Here is a 25,623-nt window from a genome sequence, read left to right on the forward strand (position 1 = left end):
GAGCAACAGTTCATGAGAAATCAGCATTTATTTACCCCCTATGCTAGAATTTCACAATAATATTTTCCTTATTTCATGTCGTACAAATGTGAGATCATAGTATTAAATGTTAATTTTAAACAAGGGCAAAGTTCATATCAGGATATGTGAAAGTAATTCTTATGAAGCAAAATCTTTTCATTTTTTTTCTCCAAGTTCTGTTTGACAGGGTTTACACCCCGTGCACAATGCCAGCCCATTGTTATATATGGTTAGTAGATAATGTTCTTTACTGCCAGCTAGATTGCAGAGTGTCCCGGAACCTTCTTGCTAAATGCTCTCTAATGCTTTTATTAATATTACTGGTATATTTTAAGTATAAAATGGGCCATTTTGCAGCCATAGGTCTCTGTCTTTATGCTATTGGATCGCTGGTTATTTTTGGTCAAACTACTCACATTGCGTGCATCCCAAGCTTTAATTGCAATTTCTCACTGTAAAGGTTAGTGTTGTGGCGAATCCACTTAGCCAAAAAAATGGATCGGACATCAGTTGTAGAAACGATAGTCTTTATATAAGGCTTCAAAAAGGGGAATGTACAACAAATAAACTTCTCGACATCAGAGCAACATATAATGGCTTCCCGAAACTTTCTTTGTTAGCTAAAAAAAAACCCAGAGTAACTTTCGTCTACCACAAAGGATTCTGGGAAATGCAGTTTTCTAATGAAAATACCTGTTAAATGCTCCACTTTCGCAGAAAATTAAATCTATAATTAACAGCTCTCACTAAACATGTGACTAACACCTAAATCACTTACAAAATAACCAAAATGCTGTTATCGAACAATAAACTGCAATAAAGTTACAACAGTTAGTGCAGAAATAGTACCACAGTCAGAATAAAATTTACTGTTTTGTTGTCCTTTGTTATAAACTTTTTAAAATGATTTCACACCACATCAAATGTTCCAGACATCAAGTGCACCGACAGATTTTTCTGCAATAATCAATGTTCTCTCTGTTATTGGTAGCACAGAAATAGACCTGTGATATAGTGCGTAATCAAACACTAATGCCCCAGTACAACTCAAAACCTTGTTGACAGTCATGGGCCTTCCTCAGCTGACCTGCTGATTATCCATTTTATAAGCTGTTGTTATGTAATACCTCCAGCCCAGCTGCTGATATTAATATCACCGAAACTTCAACCCACTCATAAGAATGCATTCATGCACTGCTTGTTTTGATTGATTTGCCAATTCAGGAACTTTCATTGTTTCTAACCTTAGTTTATTTTAATGCCTTCAGCTGATTTTAGAAACTCAAGTTAAACAGTAATGGAGTTGTTTAGAAATGTGTTTGAAACACTGACACAGTCTTCAGGGACTGTTTCCGTTTCCAGAGGAAGAACTTCTGAAGGGTTTGCCTTGGAAAGAGTTGTTGTTTTCTCTTCCGCCCAGGCTGTTGCTTCCTGAGTCTTCAGGAGGAAGGAATTCTCTCTAGTGCCTGTTATCCACACACAACATACACACCACACGCACAAACACAAATACCCAGAAACTGGTTGCATGCATGTAGAAGTTCTGCTTCGAAAGCAGCCACACCAGGTGGTCTACAGTAATGCATCTGTTTTCTGGAAATATGTACATAAAGTGTTTCCACAGCGCTATATACAGCACAATAGATACACTATATAGCCTCACACACATATGAACTCAAGTGCGATGGCATTCTTAATCCATAGGGTTTAACGTGATTTCGGCCCACCCTTTGCAGCTGTAACAGCTTCAACAACACGTGAAAGACTTTCCACAAGTGTGCTTATGGGAATATATGACCATTCTTCCAGAAGCACATTTATGAGATCAGACACCAATGTTGGACAAGAGGCCTGGCTCGGAGTCTCTACCCTTATTCATCCCAAAGGTGTTCTACCAGGTTGAGGTCAGGTCTCTGTGTGGGCCTGTCAAGTTCTTCCAGACTTGCTCATCCATGTCTTTATAGGGCTTGCTTTGTGCAATAGTGCGTAGTCATGTTAGAACAGGAAGGGGCCATCTCCACACTATTCGCACAAAGTTGAGCGCATGAATGTGTTCAAAATGTCTTGGTATGCATTAAGAGTTTCTTTCACTGGAACTAAGGGGCCCAACTACAACTATACAACACCACACCATAATCCCCCGCCACCAAACTTGTCACAGCGCGGTCAAACAAGTACCATTCTCCTGGCAACCGCCAAACCCAGACTCATCCATGTAGTTTTATGTCACCACATCTCTGCAAATTGTCCTGAGCTTGGACGCAGGTTCTTGTTAATTGCACAATATTATTTTTAGGTAATCATTTTAAACATGCTTTAAAAGGTACCAACATTGTGAATACGGACAACAGGACAGACTCATATGATGCCTATAACACACGCACATAACCCAGTTATTTCGATGGGCTATTTTCGCTATAGAGACCCAAGCCATGTGTTATGCTGATTGGATTTGAAATCCAGATTTTTGAGGATTGATTCGTTTTAGCGCGAGCTTCAAGTGGCCACTCCATTATATGGTTCTGTATGCATTTTTCATCCTGGATGATACAATTTTACTGCAGCATGTTTATTCATCTCCTGCGTTAAAAAATACTTCACAGCAGTCATAATCATCCGTCAGCGGTTATATTAAACACCATTTTCTCCCACCTCCTTTGCCAAATCATATTCTGAAAGACTTTGCATTCACCTTAAGGCATCACCAGCCAGCCCACTAATCCCAGGACTCCGACTTTAGTCTAATATGTCTTTCAGTCACTTTACCAGCCTGACAGACTCTAAATTCTCTCTCCGAATGACTTTTCCTTGCACTCTGTAGCTTCTCTTCACCCTGTTTGTATTTCTTTCGTCTCTTTCTCTGTGCCTCTGACTCATTCATACATAACCTTATTCACAGTAGTTCCACCCGAGGGTGCTTTTCTCTTGGCTGACCTCACCCCCACCCTCCACGCATCCCCACCCTGTTCTGGGCCCCAATGCACTCCTTTCAACTGGCCAGCAGATGCTATTCAAATGATGTTATCATGCCAAAGCTGTTCATACTCACAGACTGGATGAGTGTAGGGAGGGAGGGGGGACAAGGAGGTTCTTTGGCCATTTTTTTGTCCCGCTGTCTCGTACTGGGCTCTGGCCCAGTTACACTTAATACAATGCAAACAACATTTTGGAAATGGTAGTGTAATGACCCTTCAACAAATGAGTATGTAATGCTAATGCTACAATTGCTAGTACAAAAAGAAAAACATACTTGCACCTACAGTGCTGCAGAAAGTATTTGCCCCCTTCATGATAACTTTGTTTTGTACATTTGACACCTCAAACTATTTTAATATTAGTCAAAGATAACTTAAGTAAATACAAAATGCAGTTTTTAGAAAGAAAGCCTTTAAGTTCATGCCAAAGTATATCAATGGGATGTTCTTGTCTTTCTTTATGTCGTGCAATGATTTGTTATCTGTGAAATCTGTTAGCCTGCTTCACTATGTCAGAAAGGTCCTATTTAGGTCATTTCTTGATTCTAGCTGTATATTTCTATTCGTCAACTATAGTAAATTCAAAACAATCCAAACTTCTGATTGGCTGCCTCCTATAAGCAGACGTTTTGAACAGCCGTGTGCCTTGGATGGGGGGACTAGTTTCAGGAGTCAGAAGATACACCTCCTGTTGGCCATTAGAAAGAAAGCAGGTTTTAGGCACTTCCACCTTGTCTAAGTTTTGCAGACCCAAAGTAACATCCATCTCCTGTATGAAGTCTGTGTTTTGTTTTGTTGTTGCTGGGACCAGAACCGTCCCAGAGCCTTTGTCTTCCATATTCACACTCATAAATTACTGAACTGTACACATGTTTACACAGGGATTTTGTTATGTCTGCACAGAGCCATTTCCCTGCTCTTATGTCTGGTCAACAAGCTGCTGACTAAAACATTCAAAATTAACCCCTCGTGTGTGAGTGGCATCAGTTTTCTCCTGCAAGTCTCCACCTCAAAACCACTTGAGTATCAGTGTGTTATTTCCTGTAAAAGGACATTTGTGGCACATTTCAACCAAACGCTGCTACCTGAAAGAATCAGGCTGATGTGCCTCATTAACTCTAGTGCATGTAGTGTCTCCAATAAAACACGGAGGTGTAATCATACTGCTCCTTTTACAGCTTAATTTTACAGTATAATGACATTAAAACAGAGACACAACTGAAACTCAGCTGTTGTTGTCTCTTCTTCCCTAAATCAATGAAACGTGGTAAGTTTATGTGGGTATATTAATAATTTATTCACTTCCACACACTTATTTTACTAGTCACGTCTTGAATAGATCCCTGGGGTCCTGCAGAAATTGAGTATTGTTAGACGTTTGAGCATAAACAACAGAAGTGAACGGTTACCTCTGGAAGCCAACGCAACATATATGGAAGGTTTCGAAATTGAGCTTTACAGACAGGCACTGTAAGGGCGGGTGAAGTGGTGATTTTTTTTTGTAACACATTTTTGAATAAGATTTGGAGAAACAGAAACTTTTTTATTCCACTTCTCCTTTTCTCTCTTACCTCTTCCTTCGCTCCAACTGCTCATCGTGAGTCTGTGTTTTAACACTAAGAATCTGTGTGTGTGTGTGTGTGTGCGTGCATTTGTGTGTCAGATGACCTATTGAAATCATTGTGGTGCAGAATTCCTGTTACCAAGGCAACACCGGCTTCTCCTTCTCGCACTCTCTCTCTCCCTGTGTCTTTTTCTCTGTCTCTTTATTTCTCCCTCTGTGACTCGCTGTCTGCCCTCCCCTTTTCATTTCCCCTCCACACCACAGCAAGGTCATGTGACTGCTGACGTCAGGCCTGGGAGGCAGGCAAGCAGTCTGAGAAGCAATTAGTTTGTGGGCTTTGAATAAACCTTCTCAGACTAGGAGAGTCTGGGAGTCAGTCACCGTCAGCTCTGCTTCACTCTCTCAGGCACTCTTCTCCTCCTACCCCCTCTCGACTGTTCTCCCCCCATCCCCTCTCTCTCGTTCTTGCTTCATATTTGTTTTCTCTGGTGCTTTCTTTTATTCTCGCCTGTTGCTTCTCCTCCTCCTCCTCCTCCTCCTCCTCCTGCTGCTGCTGCTGCTAGTGCCACAAAGTTAGTCTAGAGAGAAAGTGCTGGGTGATGGACTGCTGAACAGCTTGTACATTGCTACAAAGTGAGGTAAGCTTCCTGTGTTTTCTCTTTTGTGTGTGTGTATTGTGTGCTTGATCAGCCAGTTGCTTCTGGAACAGTGTGCAGTGAAGTTAAAGCTGGATCAAGGATGGCTTTCGTTTCGTGTACTTAAAACACGTACCCGTGCAAAAGGGAAGTGGCAAATGACACTGTGTGTGTGTGTCAAGAGTGCTTTTTTTGTCACCTTTCAATCTAAACTTCGGAATGTATTAAGTGCAGAAATGCCGGGTGATGTCGGAGGGTTTGGAGGGAGATCCCCGCTCAGGGTCGGCTCTCGAAGACTAGTTGCTTTCTTTTGCAGCAAACACAGGCGGATCTGTTTTCGAAGCCCTTGCAGGAAGTGAGTGCACAGATATAAGAGAGAAGGAAGGAGAGCGTGAACATTACATGGGGCCGTGTGTGGAGCTCCACATGGCTTTTTCTTCAAAGCTTTGCTAATGTTACAGGCAGTTGTGTGGGCTGGAGCTTCGTACTCTGTCTGCCAGAGAGTCAGAGGCGGGGAAGTGGTGGGGGGCAGAGCAGCTGCCACCTGCCCCCCTCAGAGGGGATGGGAAAGCCTCAGAGAAATGCACTACAAAAATAGTTGCTGTTGTTTTTTTTAAAACAAATCAATAATGGAAAGATAGAAGAGCTTTTTTTGTCTAGAGGAGTTTATTTCTTTCTTCTTTTTTTTGCTGACTTTTCTTGACAAGCTTGACAAGCTCCCCTTTTTACCACCAGACACCCCCCACCTCCCTGCATGCCTCTCACAAAAGCATGCCAGCTAGTATTTAGCCCAAATAGGGCGGAAAGAAGGGGAAATGCGGATAACAAGTGGTTTGGATCCACTCGTCAGTCCTCCTCCCTCCCTCTGTCTCTCTCGCTGCTTCTCTTAAACTGCGAGACTTTATCTCTTCCTCTCATCCTTTCCTCAGCAGTGCCTCCCTCCTCCCAAATGAATGAAGTGGAGATCGGCCAAAAGCATGTAACAGGTTTCTGTCACTGTATCTAAAGTGTCATCTAATGAAATGTCCGCCTCTGGACAGAATATTAGGGCACAAATTAGCACTCGCCTAATTGCGTGTGTGTGTGTGTACTGCATTCAAAGTGTGGTCTTTGTAGAATACCATAGATGGTCCATTTAAAAAGAAGATTTTGTTATCTGTGAATGTTATTAGATAAGACGGTTTAGGCAAATAAACAGTACAGACCTAAGTCACTCCTTTTTATGCCCCCTTTCAGCTGGAGATTATTCCTAGACTGACCTCAAAAACATTGAAATTGAATGAATTTTGCCACGTAATAATTTGTGCAAGCTACAGTTGAAGGCATACGTTGCTCTACTTTAAGTGCAGCTTCCATGTTAAGCAGTCCCAAATGTCCTGTAAGCCTGAGGGTCTCACCTCGTTGCAAAATGGGCCGCATGAGTCAAGGGACAGAAAGAAATTATATCTGTCTTCATATCTGTTCAACAAGCTGAGAATGTTGGCAGTATGAAAGCATGTTTGCAGAGAGGAGACACATATTAAAATACAGAGAAAGGTAGCAGTATACAGCTGAAAAATCAAACTCACGCCCAGATCGCAGTTTTATTCATTGTTCCGTGTGAGTGGCTGCAGGAAAACAGTGATTAACTGCATCTGATAGCTAAACTGTAAAACAGCTTTCAGTCTGTTTCTAAATCAAAAAGGGCCAAATGCCCCCAAAACTGAGGCAGGAATGCTCTTTTTCTACCATCATACATAAAATATGTCATCCAATGATAAATACTGATCTACTTTAAGGAACCCAGGCATACTAAATGCACTTTTTTGGATTTAAATTTAACAATACCTTAGCAAACAGTGCAATATTAGAGAGTTGCATAATCATTAGTTGAAGCTGTTTATTTCTTAGGCTGCTGATGTGCTTCATCTGCTCTGCAGCTACAGAGCTCTGTGCAAACATCAGCTGCATCACCTGTGTAAAAGTGCGAGTTTGCAAGCGTACACAGTGTGTATGCAAGCGTGTGTGTGTGTGGTTGCAGGTGTGTGACAGGAGTAGAGTTTGGCAGTTGGTCGTGTGCACATCACTGGCTCTGTTTCTGTTCAGCGCACATGAATGAGAACGTTATTGCTGGACCCAGGTGTGCGTAAATGTAGCCTCTCCAAGCTCGCGTGTATTTATATGTTCGGTCTCAGCTGATTTAATACGGTTATATCATGGAAAAAGTCGACCCTTCTGCCGTCTCGTGTTCTAGCAACCGAGCCCACACTCGCACAGAGACGTTTGAGCGATGTGTTTATGCCCACATCCGCCGAAAAACCTGGAGAAGTTTAATTCTGCTACACACATGCTCAGCTGAACTGTACGAGCCAGGCTTCTATAACATCCTGTTTTGTACTTAAGGGAGTCTCATCTAGCACTGGTGGAAACTAACTTGAAGGCAGTTTATGTAACTGTTGATTTATGGCCAGAGGCAGGGAGAAAGAGAAAAAAGTAATTTAAGTGAGAAATATACAGAGATAAGAGAACAGACAGACACTTAGGAAGGCAGCTGGATGGTTTTCCTGTCTGGATTGCTCTTACTTTGTTCAGCCTAGAAGTCTTCAAGACTTCAAATACTAATTCAGTGCTCACTTTAGGTTTGAATATAAAAAATATTCTTAGATGGTATAAAAAGGTATTAAAAGTCTTGGGTTTGAATCCACCGTCTGGCTGGGCCCTTCCTATCTGGAGCTTGAATGTTGTCTCTGTGCCTCTCAAGGTCCCAACACAACAGATGTTCATCAAACATATCAATTTTCAGAAACATTTTCAGCCTGATCATTTCCAAACAAATTACAAATTTCAATATAAAAGAATGTAAAAAATATATATGTATATAAAGGTTTAATATAAAATTTCTCAACGCTTGATTTTGCTTTAAAGTTAGATATTTGAGTCTATTATAATATTCCAGTAGAATGACATCATCATCTAACAATTTCTATTTGACTTTTATAGGAAGATTTGGTGTCTGATAGCAACATATCCAAAATTTATGATATTGTATCATAAATGATATCATATCTTTTGCAGCCTCGGAATGTGTAGTCTAATAATTGTGACAGAAAATCTATTCTATAATGTGTGTCTCATGCACTAGGCTAACTTATGTGGGGTGGCTGTAGCTCAGGAGGTAGAGCAGGTCACCTACTGATCGGAAGGTTGGAGGTTCGATCTCAGGCTCCTCCAGTCTGCATGCCAAGTATCCTTGGGCAAGATACTAACCCCAAGTTGCTCTCCGATGCATCCATCGGAGTATGAATGTGTGTGAGTGTAGTTAGAAAGCACTCAGTATAGAGGTAGTGCTTGTGAGAATGGGTGTGACTGGGTGAATGTGGCATGTTGTATAGAGCGCTTTGAGTACTCCGGGAGAGTAGAAAAGCGCTATATAAGAATCAGTCCATTTACCATTTATGTATGAACCATTAATCCAGTATAGCCTTAACTATGGAAGCACAAAAACTGATGCTATCAACATGACCCCATCTTCATCACAAAAAGATTTTTATGAGGAAAATAACAGTGGAAAACTAAAATTTGACAGGTTTCTTATTTAAAGAATTCAAAATTGTATCGTCACCCTGTAATTTCTTCAGGGAAATCAGAGACAGGCAGGCTGGAAGCATTTGGTGAGCTGACATGGGATGACCCATGGTAAAAATGTCAAATAATGAGGTCAGTGTGTGTACACGTAATCCCTGTGAGGCAGAAGCTCAGGCTTTAGACTGCTCTAAACACTTGGTTATGTAAGAAAGTTATCAGCACTTTTTCTTGCTTTACTAGAGAAAAAACCCAAAACAACAGTAGCTACATTTTCTTTTCTTTTTTTAGCCCAACGGTAGCTAAACAGCATCATGTTTATTTGTTCACGCCAATTCTCAGAGGACTTTTTAGTCAGCAGAGCACTGATGAAACTGGATTTTCAGCTAGGCTAAAGCTAAAAGGAAAGGTTGTTTAATTTATAAAAGAGAGTGCTGAGGAGTCAGAATATAACAATATAAGCTGTATGTGAGATTAAATGACTTGTCACATGTTGCTCATAGCAAAGCTGCAAGTGCTGCGAGCTGAATTTGTACGCATAAAAGCAGCTGTGAGTGATGACACAGGGAGATATGTAACCTTTGGTATTTCCTGACAGCACAGGTTCTTCACATCATCCGACCTTTCAGTGCCTTTGTGTCATGCAACGATAGCAAAGCATATACATACATTTGTTATTTGAAAGACCTTATCCACCATATTCAGGCAAAAAGTATAACATTTACCAAACATGTCCTGCTGTATCTTTGTTCCTGCAGATGTTCTGGACCTGATCTTTTTTTTTTAAACTGTCAATCAGTATGAGACAGGATGGTTTTTGGTTGGAGTTTTGAACCTCCGCACCTGCAGGTGGAGGAGATGGTGCCTATGAGTAGCATATTCTGATTGCCGAGGTGAAGCCAGAGGACAGCCTGTGAGAAGAACGTTAGCTTAACATTCTGGTTTGAGTAATTGTAGCCTTAAAGGGACAAGAGTTAAAATGCTGAGGATTGCTCAAAGTAAGATAATTAGGGATAAAAAAGGATTTATTTTGATCACTTTAACATGAAAAATTGTTATAACCCAAGAATAAAAGTAGAACGTAGTGTGATGGGTGTGCTGTAAAGGCACGCTATGCCGGTTTCATTGGAAAGTTAGCAAAACTGCCTGGTTGTCGTGTGCAAACAGGAGAACATGCAACAAAATCAATAAAGGGCTGCTCATGCAAACACGCAGCGCCGCTGATGGTTTGTTTAATGGCGTAAAAACAAAGTGTTATGCTATAATTTCTGCTTTTGTGTAGCACGTGGCTTTAATTTGAGCTGGAAACACTTTGAAAGTATGGGCCCACTCATATAAACACGGCAAGAGTGCTACTCGCATCAGTGCTAACATCTAAAAGCTATGCATAATAATGTAGATATTCACTGTTGCACTTTTAGTCAGACAGAATTTATTTGTTTCTGTGTGTGCATGTGCGTGTGTGTGTGTGTGTGTGTCCCAGTGCTACTGATGGAGCTGGTGCCGAGAAACACGTTTGACTTGAGTGTGGAAATGTCAGTGGCTTTGATTACTGCACTTAGGCAGCTGTGACATTTTTCACTACTTTACGTGCACTCAACGCAAAGGTCAAAACAAAAAGTACCGGGCCACTTAAGAGGCAATTACACTCCTCTGTCGAGGCGTTGTGGTTTGAGTTTGAAGTTCGCTCCGGGTGAAGCGTTCCTGCTCATTGACTGTTAATGCGCCATCGAGCTAGACAGATGCGTCGCACATTCATTACGTACAGCCGTGTTTTGTTGTCATCACAATCGATGAAGTAAAACATTGCTTTGAAACCTGCACTGTTACACCGTCACTGCCAACAAACACTGTCTATGCTGCCGCTGGTACGTGCACGTAGAAGGTGCACGTCTGAATCCCAAACTGAGTCTCCTCAAAGCGCTTTATATTATAAGGTGAAGACCCTGCAATAATGTGCTGTTACACTGGATTATGTATGACTTTTGTGATCAGATGGGATACATTATTACATGCCTGGCTGTCTGAGAATAGAGGCTTCTAGCACTGGGACCTGGGTATTTTCAAAGACTGTCAGAATTATGACATTTACGACAGATTTCCTAAACGGACTAAAATAGCGCGTTAGTGGAATCCCATAATGGCGCTCGTAGGTGTGGTTAGTTTTACGGGTGATTTGCAAAGGCTTTACTCACTGGTGCACTCACAGTTCATTTCAATATCAAATGCAAAAAATAAAAAAGAAATTGATTTTTCTGCACAGAAAAATCAAGTTGTGCGCATGATTTAAATATTCTTCTGTTGTCTTTTATCCTGTCTTCCTTCTCTCACCCCAACCGGTCGCAGCAGATGGCCCCGCCCCTCCCTGAGCCTGGTTCTGCCGGAGGTTTCTTCCTGTTAAAAGGGAGTTTTTCCTTCCCACTGTCGCCAAAGTGCTTGTTCATAGGGGGTCATATGATTGTTGGGTTTTTCTATGGGTATCTATGAAGCGCCTTGAGGCGACTTTTGTTGTGATTTGGCGCTATATAAATAAAATTGAATTGAATTGAATTGAATTATATTTTGTCCTGTGAAAAAGGAACTCCCAGAAAAACATATGAAACAGGTTAAGTTGCAAAAATCTCAGATTTCCGACCACTTACAGTCTGTGATTGCGCTCTCTGTAAATAGCGACAGTACTTTTTAGTGCAACACGTTAGTATATTTGACCACAGGTCTATTAATGGACATAATTACTTCACCGTGGCTTCGAGAGTTGCTCTGGAGTGACTTCAATTTGGATTTTAAATTTTTCAATTGAAAAAGCAAAAACACTTTGCTTATAATGTGTTAACATTTATTTTTAGGCTTTATTTGAGCGACAGTTTATATGTGTTGGACAAAAGAGAATGGCGACGGTAATAAATTGATCCCAAAAACAAAGTGTGCTCCAGAGCAGCTTGTGCGGATACTTTAAGCTCCCATTCCCTTTTGAATGCATTCGTGTCTGTGATATACATGTTGAGTGAGCGCTTGCTGACAGACACGTGATTATGGAGGTTTAGAGGGACAGCTGGTCGGTCAGGCTCTTTGTCATTCTCCAAAGGGCTTCTTTATGAAGAGGTCATAGGTCACCGAGCTGAAATCCAGCCCCGGAGGAGAGCAGAGGGCTCTGAAGGATCGCCTGCAGCTAAAAGGTCCCACAGAAGGTTACGCTCACAGATCATTTTTGAAGGATGGCCGTGGTCTATAGGCTCCCGTGTGTTGGTGGGGAGGAACTATGGGAAACAGATGTTCTATTTTTAGCCGCGGAATGGAATTCACACGCGCACACTGTCATGCTAGACGCGGGACACAAAAGATGGGAGTTCCTCGCTGGAGAATACTCGTCTTACGTTTACTGAGAAGTTTTCTGTGTGTGCTTGAGAATGTTTATCTGAGTTCATTTCACTACACTGCACACTCCTACTTTCTGCTTACACTTTGTAAATTATCTTCGTGGTGTAAAACAATGTGAAAGCACAAGAAACTTTACTTTTCTATCTTTAATCGTCTTATTTGCTGCGTTCCCCATGGGGGCTTTGCAAGTTAAATAATTCCATATTTCTGGCCTGAGTTGAATGTGTGGTTAGCAGTCTTGGCATTCCTTCCACGAATGTATTTGTTGTCCTTGAGTTTCAGCTCTCATACAGTGAAGTATTAAGAAAGTAAACTTTTTTGCCAGCAGAACTCCAACACTGGCCAGACGCTACATAATTGTGGTTGCTTACTCACTTAGGATAATAATGATGGCCGTTCGAAATAAAAATCTATAATTTTGTTGGGTTGTTGTTTTATTTTTTTTTGCTCTGCTACAAAGAAACCTTTAATGTTGACTGTCTTTAAACAAAAGAGAAAATCATCCATGTGATGCAACATAGTGTGTCATGTTAGCAAGATGCAGACGATGATGCCGTTAGAAAACGAGCTCAGAATATTTGAGTAGAAACCGATGGCCTGACTCAGATGAGGAACTTAGAAGCACACACGGTGAGGATTAAAAATAACACAAAGTACAACAAAAGCAAGTCAAACGTGTTGCTTAAAAATTGAGAGCTTGAAAGAAATGAATGTGGTATAAATAAGTGGCTCTTATTTTTTACTGTTGTCGGTCTGATCAGACCATCAACATTATCTTTTTTCAAACTGTTGTCCTGGTCACAAAAGTAAAGTTCAAAAAGAGTAATATATGTTTTCCTCTCATTTGTAGTCAGAAATAATCATGAAACAAATATTTTATACAAGAACAACAGTAAACAAAATGTTACATATTGTGATGAGATGTCCTTAATAAGATTTTTAGTTTAAAAAAATTTTTCTTTCTAAATTTCACACCAAATGCACTTAATAATTCACAGTATAGACAGTAAATTATATCCCATCAGGAATGATCCAAATAACTGGGTGGCAACTACGTGATGAATCTCACATCCACAGCTACTTGGAATTCCTCAGTGCTCGCAGAGACCTTTGGCAGGCAGGATGCATGCCTTACTAGGGTATGTGAGGCATAAGCAGATGAGTGCTATCATCGAATTGTCACTAAAAAAATGCTGAATTTAAATATCGGGTTGGAAAATCTGATCTCAAGCCGTTTATTAAAGGTGAGCTGTCACAGGACTGCTGTAAATCCACGCAGATTAGTCTACCATAGATTATGAGAGTCTTTTTCCACATGACAAATCATGACTTTCCTTCATAATGTGTGATCAGTTATCTACACAGTAATTTCCTCTTGCATCTTTGGTCCTTCTTCAGTCGATATTAACTTGTTCTTAAAAATCTTTGGGTTGTTTTTTTTCTGTAAATCTAAAACATAACATGTATTAATGTGCATTTGAAATGTTATTTGGATTTACTTGACAATTTACAATGACAATTTTCTCCAACTAAACTCTGATAAAACAGAAACTCTAATTATTGCTCCAGACCACATGGTCCCAGAAATTAGACAGCATATCAGCTTCTTAGACCCTTCTGTAAAATCAAGCCTTAGAAATCTCGGTGTCATATTTGACAGCTCGATGTTGCTCGAAACTGTTTTTATCATTTACGGAATATTTCTAAACTCAGACTAATGGTATCAAAGCTTGAACTTGAGATGATTATTCATGCTTTTATTTCTTCTCGTTTAGACTATTGTAACGGCCTTTTTACTTGTTTTAACAAATCAGCCTTAAATCGTCTTCAGACTGTGCAGAATGCTGCAGCACGTCTCTTAACAGGCACCAAGAGAAGATCGCATATCACTCCTTGGCCTCCCTTCACTGGTTGCCTGTAAATTTTAGGTTTCATTTTAAAATTTTAGTTCTAACCTTTAGGGCCCTAAAGGTCAAGCTCCTCAATATTTATCTGACCTGCTGAAACCACATACATCTTCTCGGGCTTTAAGGTCATTAGATCAGAGACTGCTGGTGGTAACGCGCACTCGTTTTCTCGTTTTAAAACTCGTGGTGATCAGGCTTTTCAGACTGTGGCACCACGGTTGTGGAATTCTCTCCCACTGTCTCTTCGCTGCACGGACTCCAGAAACAGCTGAAGACATTTTTATTTAGAAAAGCATTTGATTAATTTCTTCTTATGCTGTTTTTATAGTTTTATTGTTTTACATTGTTTTATTTACTGTTATATTGTTTTTATATTTCCATTTCCTGTGTTGTAAAGCACTTTGTGATTTTTATCTGTGAAAAGCGCTACATAAATAAATTTTACTTACTTACTTGTCAAAGCTTCAAATTGGACTTTGGGATATTATAAACATTAAAAAACAGAGATTACTACACTTTCACTTTCTTAGTCCAGGCAGTCTGTCACTGCGATTGTGATCACATTTGTAATCTGTAAGTGGTTTTTTTGTGTTATTTTTTTAAACACATTCATTAAAAACTCTTGAGTATTGCAGCTTTTTTAACCACTCCAGTGGAAACACTTTAGAAAGCTCTGCCCTTTCTGGCTGATTCAGTTTCACATATTTGTGACTGAGGCCCAGTTTCTCCCAGCTCTGTCTTTGTGACGACATTTTACTTTTTTTATTTTTTGGAGAAGAAAACATAAACATAGATTTTGAAACGATCCAACATCACTTAGCTGCGTCTGCGTTTACGTTGTAGCGCCTTTTTACTGCCAGTAACAGACGACACTGAGCACAGTTGTGGTTAACGTTTTACGATACACTGACCTCTTAATGCAGTTTGCAGTGGCTGTTTTCCACTCACGCACAATAATGTGTGTCTCCTTTGTTCTGCCTCATCATCACAGGTGGTAACCTTGTGCGTTTGATGGTTACTCAGCTTTTATCTCCCGCTGAAGGACAAAGAGAGATTTCCGTGTGCATGTGTGTGTCTGTCTGTGGTTATGTGTGTGTCTGTGAGATCAGTATATATCAGTGTTATTATGTCATTTTTCCAAACAGCAAATAAAGATAGCGGACGTCTAGGCTGGCAGACATCATTCTGCAAAGAAGGCTGTCCGCAGAATGTTCACATCAGTGCGGGAGGGAGAGTATTTACAAAGCCACATACCAGTCATAGCAAAAGGGGAAAAAATGTTGCAGTAAACTTGACATTTACAAAACCCAGTCTGGCCTTCTGCACAGGTGAACTCATCTAAGTGACATGTGGAAAAGAAAGAAACACAGAAAGAAAAGAAATACTTTAAACCAGGAGGCTGATGTAAAGATGATTAACAATATCTAAATCCTTTAATCTGCACATGTTTAAATTAAAGAACCTGTTGCATAAATAAGTAGAAATTTCAGGCTTTATTTCCATTCTCGGAATCAAATGTTCACTGTTTCAAAATAAGAGCCTCAGATACTGTGCAAGATTTTTTTTTTGTTCTTGCAGACCACGTCAGGTGCTTTACTTTTAATAATAAATATATTGGCTTTTGTTGGTTAGCTAGCTCCTGCAGTTGTTTCTCTTCTGTCAAACAAAGGGCCGATGTTATTACTGCTGCCACAAACCTAAAATATCTTTCTTAACTTGGCAACAGATTGAAATGTACAGGATTAATCTCCATTAAACTAAAGCAAATTATGTTAATATCAAACAGAAAATGTCAGTTTACTTGGAGCAACACAGACTTATTCAAGCTGACTGACAGTCTGAATACCCAGAAATCTTAATGCCCCAAAATCTCTCTTCAACACAGCCCGGTTCCCCGGGTTAATCCTGACCCCTGACCTTCACACTGTGATGTAACTTCCCTGCTGTTTGTTATTTTCCGTGATGTTATATCCTGTTTCTATATTTTCTTACACAGCAGGAAGCAGAGCCAGCTTTGTTGCATCCCCAGGGGCATTCTTCAGTCAGAACCATCTCCAGACTCAGGCTTTGCCCACGTCACATTCTCTCTCTTCCCACTCTTTCTCTCATTAATGCATACAGTGTTACAGGCCGCACCCTCAGTCCTGCAACAGACGTGCATTCCCCAGCTGCTCCTATAATTACTCTGCAAACAGCTTTTATCAGTTTCAGTTCAGCTTTACAGCCATGTCACTCTATCGCTGCTGAGCAGGTGCTTTTCTTTTTTGTTATCGGCCGTCATTCGTACGGAAAATTCACTTGGAAAGAAAAGAATAACACAGGCAAAAGTTGACATTATAGTGATGGAAAAATGTCAAGCTGCTTAATCTGTTCTCTTCCTTTTGCGTGGAATATGAGGTTGACATCTAGTTCAGATTTTTCCCAGATCCATGTGGATCTGGGAACTGATGTCTGCACCAGTTATGACAATGTAAACCGACCACATGCAACTTCTGGGAATCACTCCATGAAAGTCAAAAGCCGTGATACCATAAATCTTGGAAATTTGGGTGATTTCTACGTCAAGTTTGTGTTCTAGTCCACCTCTGGAATGATTTCAGTGCGACTGCTATTCTGAGAGTGCTATTTTGTCATCCTCTGCTGCTTTCTCTGGAATGTCACTATGAACCTGTGCCATTAGCTGTCCTGACTCGTCTGACGGAGAACATTTAAAGGTTTATTCCACGTTTATTCCAAGTTTTCTTGGTAGCGCTTTATAATCACCATCACTAACATTATACTTTATTATTAATCACAAATTATAGTTACCTATACATATAAATGTATGCGCTAATAACTGAAATAGGCATATGGTAGGATGAAATAGCTAGGATCTCAGGACCTTTCATTGGGTTCTTGTATTAAAATATATGTGCAATAGAGTGACTGTGAGTTTTAAGCAAGTTCATAGATTTAGGTTTAGCTCAATTAGCTTCCAAGCTGAAGTTGGGCTTTTATCTCTGACAAAGACAACCTCTACCCACAGAGCTGTGTAACAGTGCAGAGCTCAGTAGCTGAGCTAAATGGGGTCTGTTTGGGATTTGAGAAAACTCACTTGTATGAAATTTAGCAGCAGACCTCAGATGTAATCACCACAATAACAGCAGGGCAGACATCTATTCTGTTTCCCCCTGTTGGGCCCCAGGAGTTAGTCATCCAACCAATTTGGCAGGTCCAATGATCCAGTGCCAGGCAGACAGAGCGCTCCCACCAGGGCTACACAGATGGAGAGCCAAGCAAATTAGACACGACCTCTCGGACACAGAAGAGAAGAACAATTTTCCACACAGGCATGCAACCAGACCTGATTCTCATAACAGTCAAAATAGTTGAGCTGAGATGTTGTTGTTGTTCTACAGATTCATTGGGCCATTATACATTTGTACATCTAATGCAAATAAACAAGCCTGTATAAATAATTATTAAAATTAATTAATGTTTAATACCTTTAGCATGGCCACAGATCTCTGCACTGCAGCTTCACAGATTGAATTACATAACCTTTAAGCTGATTATAAAATTGACTTGAGGAAGTGTGTCATCTTGTGCATCTCACTGGATCGCTCCTTTTGCTCCTAAATCAATAGACACTACAGTGTGTGCGGTTGCCTACTCATCCACCCGCTATCGGGTCTGTTACCATAGCAACCTAATGAAGACTAAGAAGGCCTTTTAAAAGTATAACAGCTGAAAATAACGATCGTGGGCAGCTAACCAGCTAGCAGCAACAATCAATGTGACAGGACTTCAAATGCTGTCTCTGGTTTGGTAGCGACTTAACGGAAAGAGCCAAACAAACTGAGACGAAACAAGGAGTTCGATCCTAGAAAGACAGACTTCACTCCAACTGCTGCAAACTCACACGTCCCACTTTAAAGACTTTAGAGTCACCTTCTATCCACCTATTGACTAGCCAGTTGGAGGCCTCTTTGGTACCAGTGGAAGTTACAGACTAGTTAGAGATTTGACTTACTACTGTAGTTAATGAAGATTCATTTAAAACATTGAAACATGTACAATAGGCCGTAACCCCCCCCAAGTTAAGTGATGAATAATTTGAATTGTTGTACAGTTTTCCTGCTGGGGCAGGAGGTGGGTTTCCTCAGGCTCAGCAGGATATAAGCAGAAAGAGTAGTCATCCATTCATCAGCATTTTCTTTCTTATTTTAATGTCTATTTTTGTGTGTCCTTCTCTGTTGTACTCCCCCTCCCCTTTCATTCCTGCTGTCCATTGTTCTGGAGACTTAAACTGCTGCAGATGTTTCTAAAAAAAAACATGGGAAACTTTCTCTCTCTTTTTTTTAACAATACTGCCATTTTTTTTCAGTCACTCTCCTAAAAACAACAAAATGACTGCTTTATATTTGCACCTCACAGTCTCTTGGAGATCTGATGAATATATAGGTTTTATTCAGGAGTTGCATCCCGAACTGCTTTTCCAAGTGCAGATTTTGTGCACTTTCCATTCAGATATATGCAGCAATTAAACATATAATAAAAGCCCTATGAATTAAAAATGAGCAGTGTCATGCAAAGTGCTTTAGCAAATAGAAGAAAGCTTTCCAAATGAAGTATCCCTGCACTTAATGAAAACCTTTTAGAACAGGTTTCTGTATCTTATACTCAAATTCTCATATTTGTTGATTTATCAATAACATTTATCAATAACATCACCATTGCATAACACGGATTCATGTATCATAGTGTAAATGGTAAATGGGCTGATTCTTATATAGCCCCATTCACACCAGCACATTTTTCTAAGTGCTTTCTAGGTAACATTCACACACATTCATATTCCGATGCATCAGAGAGCAATTTGGGGTTAGTATCTTGCCCCAGGATATTTGGCATGCAGACTAGGGGAAGCCAGGAATCAAACCACCAACCTTCCAATCAGTAGATGACCTGTTCTACCACCTGAGCTACAGCCACCCTTGTACGAGTCAGCCAGTGTATGTACGAGTTGTGGTGATAGGGAGTAAAACTGACAGAACTCTCTGCTATAGCTTCAGCAGATCCAAAGAGAACAGCAGTCTTTGGATCCTGACATAAAAACAGGATCTGTATCTGTATAAGCAAAGGAGTTACATGGAGTTAAGCATCCCAGGTATTCCATGTGTGGCTGCATCCCTGTGTGTAGGCAGCACAGCCCAGTTCTACAAACTTGTTACATTGCAGCGCTTCAGTTTTACCCTAGAAATACTACTACGGCTTCTGATTGAAATTACAATCTATATACTAGATAGTAATCTGGTGAATTAGCATGCTAACCAGCTACCAGTTACCAAATGCCACTTTGTACCAACATTTTTTTCCAACATGAGAGGAAAACTAGCAATTTTGAGATTCTGTTTTTCTTTTTTACAGTCTAGTCCCTGTTAAAGATAGCCAGGGAATAAAACAGTAAACAGAGTGAGCTCACTACTGTGCTAGTCTGATGTGATTAGCCATAGCCATGTCCAAATGCTAATTCAGCACGCTTCAGTTTTGGAAACCAAGATACCAGTGAAAGTTAATTACAATACAAATGATTCCAACTACATTGCATTGATAGCTGTACCTGTTCTCCAAGGTGTTATAGTCATTTATACCACCCAGGCATTCGTGAAAAACTAGATTTACAAGGTTGAATTAGAAGATACAGTTAAGCTAATTAGCTAATTTTATTGGATTGGTTGAAGAAATAGAACTGCTATTTCATCATTTTATCACAAATTGCAAAATAACAGCAACGTCTTTTAGAATACTTTTTTTTTTTTAGACTTTTAAGAAAAAAATAACTAAACGAATTGGTAGATTTTGTTCATTAACTGTAGGTTTTTCTCAAAATGGTCAGTGTGTAAGAAAGGAACGGAAATTATAGAGAACACAGCTAAAACAATATTTCAAGCAACAATTTTCCACTTCATTTAAAAAGAAAAATTCAACATCTCGTGGCATATTTGGTGAGAAAACTTGGGAAAATGTACCTCCTCACTTGTGAGACAACTTTTGTTTCTCATCAAGTTGTCATTAAGCTACCAGAGTTATCAGGTTTTCACAGCAAGCCCAAATCTTAAAATCCACACATTTATTTTTGTTAGTCTTCTCCATTCAAGATTCCGTCTACACAGGCAACTGGTGCAGTGCTGCTGCTTGTGATTTCAATAAGGGGCAGCTATTGGGGCAGTTTAGGTATAGTTTGTTTTACTGTAAAAATGTTTTATCTGTAATCGTTCATAATGTACACTTTAGGAAGAATGGGCTGATGATATGTTGTTTGCTTCAGGACTCAGAACATCCAGCTGATTTTATGTGAATAAAAACATTGTGCCTCAATTTGGGGGGGTTGCTAGTACACTTTCATCTTGTATTCCATGTATACTATTTACTTACTGCACAGAGTGTGAGTGTTGACCGATTTATCTGGCCGGTATTAACTATATAATCAAAGGAGCTTGCAAAGAAAAGCGTCTGGACTTCTTTAAGTTGCTTGAAGTTTCAAGCAACTTAAAGAAGTCCAGACGCTTTTCTTTGCAAGCTCCTTTGACTACGATGACCTGGATGACTGAGAACCTTCACAGACATTAACTATATAACAATCAAATTAAAAAAGTAAAGAAGAGGCAGGAGAAACACCCTTCAACCATGTTGATTTTGCATAGTTTATCCACCAGATGAATTCTGCAAATTCCCTGTTGGCAATGCAGATGTTTGGAACACCGCAAACACAAAAAAACCCAAAACAGCATCGACAGATTTATGATAATATCTGATTTTTAAATTGCCAAATATCGATACTGGTATCAATCCTTAAAATTCTACATGCATCATGCTTATTAGACCATGTATTATTCTGTGCAACAGCTATGGTGACATCTGAACAGCAAACCAATCCACAGACATCAGTGTCTTAAAAAAGATAAATGTAGCTAGCTAGCATTTATATTACCATCTGCAGTATATTCCTCCTTCTGGACAAAAATTGCTTGCTGCTTCCTGCTCTTCTGCTACGCAGCAAAGATTGCAAATACTGAGAATGAGAAGTGCGCATCATTCTCCACCCGACTTTTTGACAGCTCCAGGTCCACCACGCAGGCATTTCTTGTGCATTGCATGTAGACGTACGTGTCAGTGTGAATGCAAGCATGAGAAGAATGGCACGTATGAGACAGCAATAGACAAAAAGAAATCTGGCCTCAAGATGTTGCAGCATTAGATTTCCTGTATACATCCCTCAAGGAATTAAGAACTGTAGTTACCAAGCTGCACGTCTCTATCTGGAATTGATCGGTGTATAAAAAACTGAATGGATGCTTCAAATGGAGGATTCATGCAGACCACTGTAGCGTTGGCCAATTTTACCCAGTTGTAATTACGGTTATTTGACTTTCTCTTTCCATTTGAACATTTTATTACCTTTTTTGAATTTGTGTAGCAGTTAACCACAGTTGGTACTGCACCTCACATTTCTGCACCCCCCACCATTATCATACACCTACACACAGAGCACAGTGTATTTGATTGAGAGTAGTGTGTGTGTGCTTTTCTACCCATGTGCATGTGTCTGCTGTGCATGCAGCCAGAAATCTCATCAATGGCTCTATGATTTTGCTGAATGTTACTATGGTAACTGCAGTGGAATTGCCTCATAAGAGAGAGCTGGTCATGTGTAGGTTGAAATAATGCTGAGGATGAAGAGCATTTAAATAATAGAAAAACAAGGTGCAAGAGAAAGGTGAGGAGTTTATGAATCAAAGAGGAAAAAGATGAAAGACTCTATAAGGTTCATATCTATATTATAAATATTTACTGAATATGTATTCTCTCCTTTCACTGTCTCATAAACATGTTCATACAGTTTGATTGCAACCTTTGTTTTACAAAGAAATGATTTTGTCCACCCGGGAAGTGATCAGAAAGTCTCTTCAGCAAAGCTGAAAGGACTGTAAATTATGAATGTGAATCCAAGCCGTAGTCAACCAGATGTGCATAGACTTTACTTCAATCTGAATGACTCATTTTGAATGATAGTTCATTTGGTGTTTAAAGAATGCTGCAGCTGCTGTCTCCCTCTCCCTACAACAACTAAAATAAATCAACTGATGAAGTAGAAGTCAATTTCTGAAGTCATATTCAACAGTAAAAGTGTCTTTGATGCTCTCACTTGAACCTTTTGTGCCTGCGTGGCTTCTCTCCAAGCGCACCAGTTTCCTCAAACAATCCAAAGACATGCATGTTAGATTAATTGGTGATCCTAACGGCGGAGGTGAGGATGTGATCGTGAACACACACCCCACCTCTTACCCAGTGTCAGATTAAGCCAAGCCCCCATTGTGCCTTGGAACCACTTAATCCCTGTGTTTACATTGAGGCTGGATGTCACATTGGATGTCACTATATTACCTTCAAGGTTTTCCATGTGTAGTAATTAGAAACCAAGATAAGATCCTTAGCCTGTTTGCTTAACCTGCATTCTACTTTCAATCTGATTATCATAAAAAGACATATCTAGGATGAAAACCTGAAAAAGTTCGACTACTACAGGTCACTGCTAGAGTTTAAACGTCTTAAAATCCAGCAAAAATCACTAACGTTGGCCTGGATCCACTATCCAGGACCACTATCCATCTTCCACACAGTAGATAATCTGCTCATGAAAGTGGCTTCCGTGGGTTACTAGGCATGCTTGGAACTACATCTTACATTAAAGCTTAGAAGAAGCCCAAAACTCAAATTGGACCATCTATTAGCCTATCTAACACAAGAGGCTTTTTTGGAGGACATATTATGAGGACTTAGCACCCCCAGCCTGAAATGCAAGAAACCAGCTTTTCCACTGTCTGACGTTCTGAAGAGCACACTAAAGGATGCAGCAGCCTTGAGAAGCTCTGACACGTGTCCTGTCACTCAGCAGTGCCTACTCGTTTTAATGTCAGCTGCTGTCAATCCTTTATGCACATTGCAGTACATATACATAGACATCTATCTGATTTGTTGTCCTAAGGATTGCCAGGCCTTTAGATCAGAGTTTTACAGTCCCCTTTGTGTATTTTTACCAAAGATAGCGAAAATCACTTTTCAATAACACTAATTTATTAATGGTAATGTTATCCGCAAGAATGGCTATTCATCGTAGAAGTAGCCAGTTTTGGTTTTTCTCTCCTTGAGGAACTTTTTGGTCATTAAAAAAAAAAACCACATGAAGATGAAACCACCACAAAACGTAGAACTTCCAGTGGTACAGAAAAAAACACATACAGGCTTCAGCTGAAAATCCATGTCATCATCAAGTGGGTTGCCAGGAGCATCCTCGGTTGGCTAAGCATGTCATCAGGACTGGCAGAGTGGTTTCATGGCTGCAGCGGTGTGTGGGGTGAGTGGGCTGTGTGAGCGTATATGTACGCGCTGGAAATAGCAGGTGACAGGGCACAGTGGGTCACTAATTACAGATTTGTAAGTGTGTATGTGTCTGTGTGTGTACGCAGGCTGGTGTTAGAGCAGCAGACAGGGTCACGGCTGTGGATTTCATTAGGTGAAGTGCTTGGCGACAGACTCTGGTGTAACCGCTCCGAGGGTCCGTTGCTGACATTCGGTCAGTGTGGTAATTGGCACTAAGTCAGAGTTTTTAAAAGTTATTCAACTAAAACCTTTGTTCAGCTTCACCTGCTTCAAAGAAGAAAAATGAAAAATCACGTGTGTCCGTCATTTCATTTAATTTAATTTTAAAGGTCTTGAATTTCTTTCTTTTTATGAATCATCTAATAAAAGAGACTGTACCATTGCACACTGAAGAAACCACCTGAAAGTAAGCACTGCTTCATTTTTATTTCCGAATAGTGTCAAAATTGTAACAAAAGACTTGATGTAGAAACAAATAGCTTAATGTTTCATATTCTGTACAAGCTTTGCAGCCACATTTGGTTACATTAGCAGCATCTCTCTATGGTAGATGTTGCACCTTCACAGTGTAATATCTACCATATGTGATAGGTTGCAGTGAAATTCTCAGTATATATACTGTATAAATGCCAATGTTATTTCCATTACCTGCTGCTGGATTGACGTTCCCTTAAATATTAATTGTAAAACTTCTGATCTTGTTTGCAACATTGAACATGATATAAGTCTGAATGCATCCAGTCTCACTGAGGCCTGAAATTCTAATGGACATCTTCCTGTTGCATCTTTATTCTGTAGACATCTTAAGATGTCGGCCTCGCATCTTAAGAATGTAGCTCAAAGTGCAGCTGGGCTTAGGACCACCTTTAGTGCTGCTTGCATAGCTGCTGTTTTTTAGAGCAGTTGTAAAGAAAAAGAAAACGAATTTGTGGTGTCTGACCATGTTGGAAATACCGTGTTTATATTGGCCACTCGGAGAGAAAAAGCCAGCTGTAGTAACATGAGGCAAGACGTGATAATTGTTTAGATATGGGGACATTCTCTTGCTGTAGACCTTCATACCGCTGCGTTTGGTTGCTCACAGAAAAGCTAGAGAAACAGCTGTGTGACAAACAAAAAGGAGAGAAGTTCAAGCCCTGCTTACTCTTTGACACCGCTGTAAAGTTTTTGACCATTTAGTCCTGTTTAACTTTTGTCAGAATTCATACTTTGGGATTATAGCGCGCATGCTGTATGTGCTAACATCCCCCCGGCCCACATTTTCAGTCCACTGCAGTTCTTTGTTGTGCCCTACGTGTTAGCAGAAGTCATCTAATAAAAAGTAAACAAAGGCGATTGTATAAGTGTCATCAGTCACATGGTACTCAAGCAGTTGATTATGACCGTAGCACCCCAAGCATCAGGGCACTTTTCATCGCCATGTTTACTGAAGAGAAGTGGTAGCTGTTCTATAGCGCCTGCCTGGTTATTGTACCATGATTTAGAGCACGGCTGCAGCTCAGATAATTCAGCACTCACTTAACTTATCACTTCTCAAATAGCCTTGCTTACACTGGGGATATTTTTCCTTGGTGACGGCCTTAGTCAAACCTTGATATGACCTGAACTTGCTGGTGGGTGGGACTGCAAAGAAGTCACCTTCTCTCTTTTGCTTCTCATTTCTCTCGGAGATTGCAGTATTCAGCTCAGTACTGTGAACGAGCTGTTCGTCGTGACGTAAAAGAGGCTTTCATTTCCTATGGTTTCCTAAAACATGCTTTTATTCATGGTGGTTTTGAGGACATAAGTGACTCATTTCCTTTTCAGAGTGCAGGCCAAGGCAGGCCTAACAGCACATCGCACAGAGCTGAATATATACTGTACACAAATGTACACAGCCTCAACACATGAATTCTAAAGCATATGCAGTCACCATGTCTTGGTACTTGTAAATATACTTTGATTGCCTTCATACTGAAAAATATGCCTGTACACTCACATACACACTGACACTATAGTTAGTGTAATGACAGCGCAATCTTTCTGAGATTAGGAGCAAGCACTTCCTGTTTGTGTCACCAAAAGGGCAGATAAGACCACTTCACAGCTGTATTTCTTAGTATTTCCATGCCTTACTGAGTCTCCAGTGCAGTAAGAACGAAAATAAATAAGGCGTCATC

At 40.2% G+C, this 25,623-nt stretch overlaps 1 protein-coding gene across 2 annotated transcripts in view; it reads left to right on the forward strand.

Annotated features, from left to right (window-relative positions):
- LOC102781671 (neurocalcin-delta A) overlaps nucleotides 1–25,623 on the forward strand; it is a 65,373-nt gene that overhangs the window by 21,509 nt on the left and 18,241 nt on the right. Inside the window, exon 1 of one of the 2 annotated variants that reach the window (XM_087847942.1) lies at nucleotides 4,883–5,198. The exons of the other annotated variant lie outside the window; for it this stretch is intronic. The gene's annotated coding sequence lies outside the window, so the exon portion shown is untranslated. Of the gene's footprint in view, nucleotides 1–4,882; nucleotides 5,199–25,623 lie in introns of those variants that run through there. 2 annotated transcript variants of the gene reach the window in all.

Source organism: Neolamprologus brichardi, chromosome 11 (assembly GCF_056152115.1).
Source record: "Neolamprologus brichardi isolate AB-2024 chromosome 11, ASM5615211v1, whole genome shotgun sequence".
Lineage (NCBI taxonomy): Eukaryota > Metazoa > Chordata > Actinopteri > Cichliformes > Cichlidae > Neolamprologus > Neolamprologus brichardi.